The following is a 12,969-nucleotide window of genomic DNA, read 5'->3' as shown; positions in this document are numbered from 1 at the left end:
ATGGCAGCATTTGTTTTTTTATTTTTTATTTTTCCTTTTATTTTCTCCTGCCGGTAATACACTTCCTGTCACACAGTGACAACACTTACAGTTTTTAACATATTATATGTATAGAAGAGTGGGGTTACCTTAGAAATAGAACTATAGAACATCTCCCCATCTCCTCTTCTTTATAAAATATGGGGTAAGCCTTTTTATAGTTCACAGAGGTAACCTGGGCAGAGCTGATAGGACTTCTTGGGATTCTGTACTCCAGAGACAGCATTGTCAGCAAACTATAGGAGTTTAAGTGTAGTGCTCACCCCCCGAAAGGGCCCACTAACTTATCCAAGGTTCTTTTTCCAAGTTAGGGTAGGACCAGCCAGGCACACAGCAACAGTCACTTTTTCTGGTTCAATAAACAGTGTAAGGGTTTGTCTTTATTTAGATTTATTGCAGAATAAACCTGGATAGGGTACAGGAAGCTGTGGGATACTCTAGAAACCCTGTACAGTAATATGAGGGCACTCCTAATTTTGGTGAACCTTAGTTCAGTCCCTCCAGTAGCAGCTAGGGAATGAATAACTCTTGAGACACTGTAGGAAATGTCCCAATTCAAGCAAACTCTGGCACTGATGCACAAGGGATAGTAGCAGACAGTCACTAGGATCCCACACGCAGGTCTGGATAATTGGATGCCTCCTTCCAATATCAGCCAGACATTTCTCCTGTGAACTCTCCACACCAGATCCTCAGTGAAATCCCTTAATCGGGTCCAGCAGCTTCAGCAAACAGGACCCCCATCTCCAGCATAGCTGGGACCTCGATGAGCATGTAGAACTACAGCCGAGCTGCCCAGAAGGACAGCAGGCCTTCAGACTGGGAACTACTCGTCCTGGACAAGAACAGGTCCGCCCCTGGCCCCAGACCCCCCAGCCTCCTGTTGGGCTTTTTTCCCCAGGGATCACCTAAGACCACATACATATGTGGATTTGCCTCTTTCAGCCTACTACATTCTAGAATTCCTCAGAAGGCAGGGAGAAGCAGTCAAGTCTGCAGCCAGTGAAGCCCAGAACAGCCCAAAGAAATCACAAGCCACTCCACTGACTACAGGGGAGCCAGAAAAAATCAAATATACCCAACTTTACTAGTAACTTATCTCGGAGGGTGCTAGCATAAGAAAGAACTTCACCCCGTGGTAATTTTTCTATTCTCTTTTTACTTTTTAAGCATATTTACCTGCCCAGTTAATTCAGTGTTGTTCTGATGTAATCTGCCACCTAGCTTCTACAACCTGGGTCCTCTCTGATGTCTTTGGGAGTGGGCTGTTTCTGACTGGTTCAGGAAAGAAGGGGGGGGGGAGAGGGGGGTATGTGAATTGGGTTGTGTAGAGCACAATTTATCTAAAGGCACCATAGTAGGTGAAGTGTTACTAAACCCAGAACACTGCATTCACTATATCTGGTCTCCCACAGTACACGGAACATGGAAATGCAATTATTTTAGTAAAGATAAACTACTAAATACCTTTTCTCATCAACAGTATATAGCAATGTAAAAGCCTGAGGTAAGGCAAATTCATAGGGAGGTACCAACATCCAAATTGTATAGCTAAACTAGGGGAAGGGAAACCAGGGTCTATACTCCCCATATAGGTCCAGGGGGACAAGGAATGGGATAGGGAGATAAGAAAGGCTGGATTTTTAGGGTACCATAGAGTAGAAAAAACAAAATTTAATAAAAATGTATTTTTAATTTTATTCAAAACATATTAAAATCACAAAGAACATAAAGAAATACAATTGTGCAAAAGTGACAGTACAAATCAGAACTGGTTATCCTATATTAGAAATACAGGCATCCAGGCGTATATCCCCCAACATGTTTCACGGTATAGACCGCTTCTTCAGGAGGATTTACAGACTACGCTTGTTCTAATGATGATAATAGGGTATAATTAGTGACAATAATAAATATCCTCATATATATATATATATATATATATATATATATATATATATATATATATATATATACACAAGCAAAGGAGGGGAGAAGTGATCTCACCTGAAACTAGCCACAAAAGATCACGTTCACTAGGCCGAGCCACCAAACCTCGGGCATGGGAGATGTTTAAAAACAATACACTGGCATAGAATGATAATAAAAATTACTACCAGTATAACATTAGGAAAACCGTATGATAGGGCAAAAATGGGGATAAGCAGATGGAAAAGAGGGGGGGGGAGGGGAAGGGAATGATTGGAGGGGAATGGAGGGGGAGGGGAAAATAGGGGAAAGGGAAGGAAGGGCAAGGGAGCAAAAGGGGAGGGGGGAAAGGGAAAAGGAGAAAAAGGAAGAAATGGAAGGGAGAAGGTGAGGGGAAGAAATGGAGAGGGGAAGAAAGGAAGGGGAAAGGGAAGGGAGTGGGAGGGGGAGGGGGGAAAAGGTGGATTGGGAGGAAGAAGTATAACAAGCATGCTTTACTGCATATACAGACTGATTTTACTGTTGTGGGTTTAGTAACACTTTAATTGTCCTATGTTTCCAAGTAGAGCTTAGTTTTGAAGCTTTAGATAGAGAACAGGACCAATATACTTTACATAGTCATATACCATGAGTGTAAAAATTATCAGGAGTGCATTCATTGAAAAGTCTTCTAGCAGATAGAATAATCTAGCAGATTGTAACAATGTATTTAGCTACTTGGCTGTATGTATTTGAAAACATTCCACAAAATGATATATTTTCTGTACATTTTATGCTTGAACATAACATAAAAAATGTATTATTATTGGAGGTGCATTTCTTACTGTTTTTAAACTGAATCGTCTGTAAGAACATTGTTTTAAACAACCTAAATGTTTGATGTGCTCCTATAATCTCCCACTGTGTGGTTTAATAGATATCTCATGAACAGCGACATCAAAGGACTAATATTAACTCCAAAGTGCTGCAGTTACCTTTTACTGAAATTCTTTCTCTTCTTCTTTTTTATTTATTTCTAAAAAATACTCTTTTAAAGCTTAAGGACCTGTGTTGATTGGTTTCCTTGTACATAAAATTGATGTTAATGTAAAGGAGCTTGGAGGAGGCTGATGTAGCCTAGAAGGAGTTCAAATTCAGGTCTGAAGGAGCTCAACTACAGGTCACATGCACCTCTCTAGGAACCCTGGATGATCTTAGCAGCTTTTCAAATGGATCTAAAAATGCCCTTTGACAGAAGCGTAAGGCTTGCTGACACAGGCCCAAACTCCAATCAAAAGTTTTGAAAATAATTAAAGAAAATGTAAAACCTCAAGTCAAGTTTTTCTTACTTTAAGCACATTCTGGAAGCTTTGTCACCCACAGATATAAAAAAAATACTGTCCTAAAATAAGGAATAAACCACCTCTGTTTAGGAATTGATAGGAAAGTACTGACCGCATCAATGTCTTCTTTTGTAAGAACAAAGAACCATGTTCTGCTTTACAGTTTTTTAATAAAGGGCGTTTTTGATTTCCTTTGGTCTAGCTTACCAAACTGACTGCCTTACTTAGCACTGATGTTGGCCAACAAGCTTGCACACTATGTGAAAAATACAGTATGGTTCTTTAATAATATGCTGTATCTGCTCACCATAGATGGCTAAAATGAAAATTTGAGAGAACTGAACGATCATTCGATTTTTCAATGGTTAATGTGCTCTCGCTGGCTGTAGATGGTTAGAAAAATTTAACAAAAAATAATTCAAAAAAAGAAACGATCATTCTTTAGCGCATTCGATTCACCATCACTATTTTGCAGTATCAAAATATTTCCACCTATCATCTACATATTTTAATTTGTTAAAAGCATTTAAGTACAACTAAAGGCAATCCTTTTTTTTTTAGCTTTGGATAGAGTGGAGATGGATTGGAACACCTGGATTATGGCTGTCTGTCCAGGGAGAGTGAACCTCGCTATTTGTCCTGTTTACTGTTATCATTGAAAGTAAAAGAAAATCCCAAATTTTGGGTTGCCCCCAAAAAAGTAATGAAGTGGAAATCTTCCAACGGGGTCACTAGTTATGGTGACCTGGTGGTCCCCAACGTATTCCTTTTATTTGCAGGGATTTACTCTCACTAACGGTTTTCGACTATAGGACAGGAAGTAAATGGAAATCTCTGCAATGGGATGTTATGACTCTATTCAAAATGTAAAAAAAAAAAAAGTTTTGCCCAAAGTTTTTCTTTAAAGAACTAGTTAACCCTGGTTTAACCTTTTACAGGCTCATGCATATTATGCTTTTACCATTTTTTCCATTTGATTTCACTATTCACACTTAGAATATAATTTGCTCAAAGAACATTTTCTAAAATTACAGTTTTTTTTTTTCATGAAGATTTTGATATCAATAGTTGAATGTTGCACAGTAATTGTCTTTAACTCTCGTTGTGGTTAAAGCAGATCATAGATAAATGTTGGTTTCCTGTCTTCCAAGTCATCCAATTAAAAGAGAAGTACGGGATTTGTTTTTTTATGTAAACATACTTACCTAGCTGGTTACAGCATCAGTCCAATGCTACATCTATCCCCTGCCGGCTCTAACACCACCAATCAAACACCAAGTGATTAAACACCACTGATCACTCAGTTCTCACAGCTCCGTGAGCAGTGACTGTCAGTCACCTCTCTCTGCCCCCCCCCCCCCACGCTCACTGGGGTGCTGGGCTATGGAAGGGGCGCGAGCAGCTGGTTCAGGTTGAGCCAGGTGGTGGTTCAGGCAAGTGGGCGGATCATGAGCCTGGACCCGCTCTGTGATGACAGCCAAACTGTACTCCTCTGATCCAAAGGAGAAGTACAGGCAAACAAAAAACAAAAAAAAACTTATTTGTGCAGCAGCCCCTCTTTACCCCCTTTAATACATACCTGAGGTCCATCTATAACCAGCGATATTACAGGAGTGTCTCGGCCTGGGACTCCCCTCCTCATTGGCTGAGACAGCAGCGTGGCACCATTGGCTCCCACTGCCTTCAATCAAAGTCAGTCAGCCAATGAAAAGAGAAAGGGGACAAGGCTGGGTTGCGGCTGTGTCTGAATGGACACATGGAGCTTTGACTCTGCTTTGGTGCCCCCATAGCAAGCTGCTTGCTGTGGGAGCAATCGACAGGAGGGAGGGGCCAGGAGCACCGAAGATGGACCCAAGAAGTGGAGGATCCAGGCTGCTCTGTGCAAAACCAACTGCACAGAGGAGGTAGGTATGACATGTTTGTTATCTTTAACTTAAAAAAAATGCTAAATTTCTTTAAATTTCTTCTGGGGGTGCCCAGAACCTTTCTGTGAAGTAACACCCCCGTGGGGTGTATATAACCTACTACAGTAAAACTGACATTTACAAAGAAAAATAAAAGGACTTTGCCAGCAGTGACAGCTCCCAGCTGTTTTGTTTTGTTATAATGTAAACAGTCAGGGATTTCCCTTTATTCTAGGTGAGGGTCGCCCTCTACTCCGTACTCTATTCGCTGCGCGCGGATTGGTACCTTCCATGTTCCGGTTCAGATCAAGAATATCTGATGATTCCTTGTAGTCATTCCATACCCAGCACACATCAGCTTTACTTTGGAGATAGCGGAGAGGAGCTGAAACAGAGATACTTGGAGGCTGTGCTGGATCCATCCATCCAGGGAATATTGTCACAGTTTTAAGGCTTGTTTTATCCCAGGTCTGGTGAGTGCATCCCCATAGGGGTTTCTTCCTTGAGAGCACTTTGGCACCTATGTGGAATACTTTGAGCACCTTTCCAGCACTTTAGTTCCAGTCAAGGGAACCATCTACTTTGGACTTTACTTCTATTTAATAATTTTTGCACCATTTGCATTATTTGCACCATGGACATTTTATGATTGCACTTTATTCATGTATGCACTTTAGTGTTTATGAATTTTGTATTTATTGGTTATACTATGCACTGATTCACTTTATTATTTTTCACAACCATTTTAATACCTGCTAGCGCTGCTTTTAGATTGATTTTTAGTGATTCTTGGTTTTTACCTAAGTGAGTAGCAGCTTCAAGAGATATTTATTTAATTTATTTTATGTTCACTTAGGTCGGGTTTTAACACTTTTGGTTTTACACGTTTTACAGAACAAGGTAATTAGTATGAGGCATGGCGAGTTTTTTTGAAGTTGTAATTTTTTGTCACAATTTTTTTGAAAATGAAGAAATTAAATAAAATTAGTTTTTTTCACATTTATTTTTTACATACTGTCAGTACAGCGTCATCATATGACTGGTGTGGCAGTGATCAGGGATAGTGACTGGTGACAGTATGTAAAAATATTTAATAAATATTAATTTTTTATTAAATTTTTTTAATCATTTGTTTTCTTTTTTTTTTAAATATATTTTTTTCTTTACACCCTGTCATCAGAGTCGTTCAGTGTCACCATAGGAACACTGAACTACTCTGGAGGTGATCAGGGATTTTTTTTTTTTTTTTTACACTATTAGTGCATATATTACTATTATAAGCAATAATTTTAGCTGTAAGGATTAACTTTCAATTATGACAGCTTGATTGTATTTGTGATCTGTGATTGGCTACAGCTAATCACATGGTACAGGGTGCTGTGATTGGCCCCAGAGGTGCGTATGTGGTCAGCGATGTTTGGAAATGTTGCTGAGCCTGCAGCTGTCGCCTGGTAGCAGTAAATCTACTGTTAGTGGGTGGCAAGTGGTTAAGATAATGTAAATTTTACTTTGTTGTGCATCTTGAGGGCATGCGGTCTGGTATGGTCAAAGGGGGGTGCTTGCTCAGCCACCCCCCCCTTACCTGACCTGCAGGCTGCATGCCCGGATAAGGGTCTAGTATTGTTCCCCTCCAAATCCATACCAGACCCAAAGGGTATAAAAACAAAAAGTGGCTGTAAAAAAAACTGGCACTTTTTTTTTTTTTTATTCAGCTCTCAGGGGGGAAATCCATTGACAGCCGATGACTCATCAGTTGCTGAGGATGCCGCAGCCGGCATCCTAGCCTCCACTCCTTAACAACCAGCTTACACTGTGCAATGTTTGGGCAAAGCTTTGCCTAATCAGGGCGCAGAATGCACTGTGCAGCGCTTAGTGTATTGCAGGCTATTCGTCGGGACGAACACTCGGTGACCACCCTGCAAATTTAGATGTTCTGCGAACAGCCAAACAGGAAAATGTTTGTCCTGAACTTATGCTTGGGCCAAAACGTTTGCACATCCTTACCAGCAGGCTTGCAAGACAGAGCACTCCCAGTGCCGGATAAAACTCTGTGGAGGCCTCCAGGCAGTTGAAACTTTGGGGCTCCCCTCAGTTTCCTATGTGCGTGCTCTAGTGGGATAAAATTGAACTAGTGTGCACGTCAGCCGCTAGATGGAAATGACCATCACTACTGTGCATTACATGTACATAGGTTGCACCAAAAGTTTTTACAAACAGACAGCTGAAAGAAGATAAACGTTTAAGAGACTGTATTGTGAACCTGATGTCTATGGTTTACAGTATGTACTTTAGGTTGTTATTGGGTATATTACATTAATTCACTATTTTCTCTACAGAGTCTTTAATGTAAAGTTGTTGTTTCTTCGAGTGGATTCATTTTTTAAATTTTTTTTGTAAACAATGTAACCACTTCAGTCCCGGAAAGTTTTTACCCCCTTAATGACCAGGCCATTTTTTGAGATACGGCACTGCGTTACTTTAACTGACAATTGCGCAGTCCTGTGACGCTGTACCCACATACAATTGGTGTCCTTCTTTTCCCACAGCTAGATCTTTCTTTGGTGGTGTTTGATCACCTCTGCAGTTTTTATTTTTTGCTCTATAAACAAAAAAAGACTGACAATTTTGAAAAAAAAAAAAAATTATATTTTTTACTTTCAGCTATAAAACATATCCAATAAATAAATGTAAAAAATGTAAATGTAAAAAATCCAATTTCTTCATAAATTTAGGTCATATTTATTTATTTTTACTAGTAATGGTGGCAATCAGCTTTTTTAGCAGGACTGCGACATTGCGGTGGACAAATTGGACACCTAACTGACACTTTTGACACTTTTTTGGGGACCAGTGACATTACTACAGTGATCAATGCTAAAAATATGCACTGTTACTGTACTATTGACACTGGCAGGGAAGGGGTTAACATCAGGGGCGATCAAATGGTTACAGGTGTTCCCTGGGAGTGCTTACTAACTGTGTGGGGGTTGCTCTGACTGGGGGAAGACAGAGGTCAGTGTTCCTGCTTAGCAGGAACACAAGATCCCTATCTTCTCCCCTGTCAGAACAGTGCTCTGCCTTGTTTACATAGAAAGAGTGCTGTTGTGCCTCTCTCGGGCACAATCGCAGGTGGCTGGCAGACATCGGGTCAGTCGGACTCGCTGATTGGCTCCCCCTCTAACGAATTAGCATGCAATCGTGCCTCTGGCGGCGCACCTGTGCCACCTAGTGGCTGTTGCGCGAAATGACGTACAGGTACGTAATTTCACGCAATTGAGCCGACCTGCCACAGCAAATGTACCTTAGGCAGTCGGCAAGTGATTACGAAAGCTTCATTGCAATTTTCTTTCAAAATCAAATCAATATTTCCTGACAGTCTCCATGGCAGTCTACGTGTGTGCTAACCCCGCCCCTCTCCAAGGGTATAGGACCCCCCTCCCATAAATTTCAGCTCATGGATAGCCACAGTGTTCCTTTTTTGTCCTCCTCCAAGAATAATAGTTTATGTGCATAAAGATGACCAGCTTACCTCGATCAGGTCTTGGTGGTGTCTGTATGCCCAGGGACCATCCTTTTTTTATCCCCCTGGCTCTGGCGGTTTTCTTCATGGATATTTTTCATGAGAACCAGGAGATCGTCCTCCCTACCTTCCGGTCCTCTGAGTGTCGGGTCACACTTATGCGATGCGGGAAGGCTGCGAATTCGCAGCCTGTTCCCGCATCCAAACGCACCCCTGGCAGTTCACACTGCCATATGCGATACGCTGGGGGTGTGAATGAAATGTTAACGACACCCCCAGTTTGATCGCATATTGCAGTGCGATCTTACAGTTCGCACAGGATCGGATCGCACAAGTGTGAACCACTGTGCGATCCGATCCTGATGCGGCTGCAAAAAAGGGTCCTGTGCGTCTTTGCTGCGGGTGCAGTGCGAATTTAGCCATACAAAGTGTATGGCTGAACTCGCACCGCACAGCCGATCGCATGTAATGAAGGAGCAGTGCGCTCCGACATTACATGCGATCGCCGCAGCCGCACATATGTGAACCGGCACTGAAGATCCTGAACCTCATCCCCTGGATGTGGCTAAAACCTTGAGAGACTACCTCCAGGCTACAGGACCGTTCAGGCAGTCAGGCAACCGTTTCATCCTCTTTTCAGGAAGAAATAGAGGAAAGCGTGCCTCGTCTAGGCAGAGTTGTATAAAGTACTCGAAACCCATACTTGAGTAAAAGTACAAGTGCTCGATCAAAAAGTGACTTGAGTAGAAGTGGAAGTGCTCGATCAAAAAGTGACTTGAGTAAAGGTACTAAAGTATTCAACATTTTTTGTACTTAAGTATTGCAAGTCGTTTTTTAAAAATGTTGCTACTCAAGTACTGAAAGTAAAAGTACCAGTAGTTTTGAAAAAAAAAAATGCTACTCAAGTACTGAAAGTAAAAGTACAAGTACTGTGTTATGTAGTTATTAAAGAAAGAAGTCAAAAGTTTGAACATCATATTGTTTTTTATTATTTCAAATGCAGCTTTTATTTATACATACAGTAGCTTTTATTTTCGTATGCGCTGATAATACACGTTTTGAGCTTCATGAAACCTGCCATCTACTGTTCTGGCAGTGGTAATTTTTATAATTGTAACGAGTAACTATGCAGCACAAAAAAAAAATATTGGAGTAGAAGTATTGAAATCATTGAAAAAATGTAGTGAAGTAAAAGTGGAAGTCGGAGAAAAAAATTCTACTCTAGGAAAGTACAGATACCGCCTTTCGGTACTTAAGTACAGTAGTGAAGTAGTTCTACTTAATTACTATACATCTCTGCATCTAGGACCATTGCAACTTGGATAGTGGCGGCTATACAACAGGCCTATAGAGCAGAGGGTTTGGCTCCTCCAGAGGCAGTGACCGCCCATTCAACGAGAAGTATCTCGACGTCCTGGACAGCTTCACATCATGTGGCTCTAGAAGTGATCTGTAGAGCAGCTTCGTGGTCATCTGTCAACACCTTTATGACCCACTAGTGTGTGGAGCCTGCCTCCTTGTCCTCTGTTAACTTTGGTCTGACCGTTTTGTCTGCTAACAATATGAATTAAATTTTCTTTGTTTAAGCATTCCCACCCATGTTTTTTGGCTAGTTATTTCCCACATGTAGGCTGCCATGGAGACTCTCAGGAAAACGGAAAATTTTCTATCAGATACTTACTGTAATTTTACTTTCCTGATGGTCTCCATGGCAGCCGGAGTTCCCACCCTCTGATCTTAGATTCAGCTAAGATATGGAACACTGTGGCTATCCATGAGCTGAAATTTATGGGAGGGGGGTCCTATACCCTTGGAGAGGGGCGAGGTTAACCCACACATAGGCTGCCATGGAGACCATCAGGAAAGGAAAATTACAGCAAGTATCTGATAGGAAATTTTTTGTTTATTTGATCTGTTCTCGCAGGGCCCTTAAACAGTATGGGGCCCATTGGCCGGTGCCTACTCTGCCCATTTGGTCATTTTGGACTCTCCAGATCCTGGTGTCTACCGAACTCCTCCGGGGCTCAGAGGAGACGTAAACTGACATTGCTGAATCATAAAGCACTCCCACACCGCACATAGCGGGTTGCCATGACAACTTGTGTTTCAAGGGCGATTCCACCCTTTCTCAAGTCTGCTGGCAATACTGACTCTGAGTGTATAAATACAGGAGTGAACAACTCACTGGATTACCCTTTCACCAGTCTCCTCCAGTAACCATTGGGAAATACAGAGTTGACAAGGGCCAAGCCTAGGTAATCTTTTGAACAGGGACCTCTATGGAAAGTTTCCATTCTAAAAGGAAAAAAAAAAGGAGAGACCCTAGTACTAAAACTTAAATGAAGGTCTACTTACCCACCTTGAACCAAACTCAAGTGCATTTGACTCTTCCATACTCAGAACTGTGTGGAAAAACGTGCATGTTGTGGGCATCCAGAGGGTAGTATAGAATGGGTCCTATAGCAATGCAATTTGTCTAAAGTTTCCTTTTAGGACAGTTTTTCCATCTCTTGCATGAAGAAAAGTATAGTCATTGACTATTTTATTTTTTGTTTTTTTTGTTCGTTTTTTTTTTTTTTCTTTAATCTAAACCATTTCTATGAAATCTGGTCAAAGGAATTCTAACTTTCATAGAGCAGTTTGATGCTACCAAAGAGCTGTCAGCGAAATCCACACTTGGAAAATAAATAATATATAATGTCATTATGGCATCCTCCTTCCTGCAAAATCTTAGAACTATACATTCTGTAGGTGTGTGTTACGGCTTACTTTACACTCCCAATCACTGAGAATAAACAGCTGCACACAATATTTAGAACACATATTAAGCTGTTTCCCATATTATGGCCATGAATCTTAACACTGCCGCACTGTTACACAGCATTCCAGAATCGTGCAGTGTGTACACTCCCTCCACCTCGCCTGTTTGACTTTCCTGGTAAGGTTTAATCTTTAAGAAAATGAGCATTAAACATCTACCATGAATGAATATGGTGTACAGAAAATAGGTAAACTATAATACTTTTTGAATAGTACATAAATGCAAAGGTGATGCACCTATCTCGCCACGCATCTAACCCACTAGGTCTTAAAATGTCACTTATATAATAAATATGTATAGAAAAAAATATATATAGCAGAAAAAAAAACTGTAAAAAAGTCCCATCTGTGTTGAGTCACATTCTAGATGTCTATTTTCTTCTTACCTAAATTACCGATAACCAGTGGCGGCTGGTCATATGGGGTGCAGGGGCGCCGCCGCCCTATCCATGCGCTTGGCCCCCTAATCTACATGTGGGGCGCCGGACGCATGGAGTTCAATGGGGCTTTTTTTTATTTTAACCATGTGATTACAGCGAGGCTCTCACAGGCTAAAAAAAGGGTGGGCTCGGGGCGCAGAGCAGTGCGCCCCGAGCCCACCCAGTTGTGTGACAATAGCGAATGAAAATTCGCTATTGTCACATGGATCCTCCTCCTGGCCAATCAGGAAGCAGGCTTTGAGATCCGTTTCCCGATTGGTCCAAAAGGAGATGCCATGCCATTGGGCATGGAGGAGGGGGAGGAGATGCAGAAGCTGCTGCCGTCTGCTACTGCATCAAGGCAGGGGGAGTGAGCGGGGGGGTCCAGTCTGTCCTGTCCTCTCCTATCCTGTCTCCTGTCTTGCTGTGGTCCGGGGGGGGGGGGGTGTGCAGCCTGTTGTGGTCCGGGGAGGGTATGGGGAGGCCGGTCTGCCGCCCCCCCTCCCCTGGCCCATGGAGCACCAGCAGCCGCCACTGCTGATAACCATCTATGTGTAACTTTTAGTCAATCTGAACCTCAGTTAATCACAATATCCCTCTGGATTATTCAATCTCTGCTCTATAAAAAATTCAATTTTTCCCCGCATTCACCCTTAGTATCAACAGAAAATTGGGTCGTAGTCCCCAAAACTCAAAATCCTACAACCCAGCATGTTTCACCATTGCTGGCTTTGTCAGGGGTGAATAAAGTGCAACATATAGAAAATGTGGCCAAGGCCACACATGTAATGGCCAATGTAGGAAACACAGTTGAGCCACAGGAGTTGCTTTTTTTTTTTTTTTTTTTTGCTTTACTGAATATTGCTTTGTTATATTCATATTAATAATATAATAATAATAGTGATGTTTTAATGTGCATTGACAGAGGTGCATCACCTTTGAATTTATTTACTATTGGTAAATTCCCCTAGCAAGGTCAAGAGCAATGATTTGAATAATTCAGGTGATTCCTTGTT

The sequence above is a fragment of the Pelophylax lessonae genome, assembly GCF_965119305.1.
Source record: "Pelophylax lessonae genome assembly, chromosome: 5".
Lineage (NCBI taxonomy): Eukaryota > Metazoa > Chordata > Amphibia > Anura > Ranidae > Pelophylax > Pelophylax lessonae.
Note: the sequence above shows the minus strand (reverse complement) of the source record.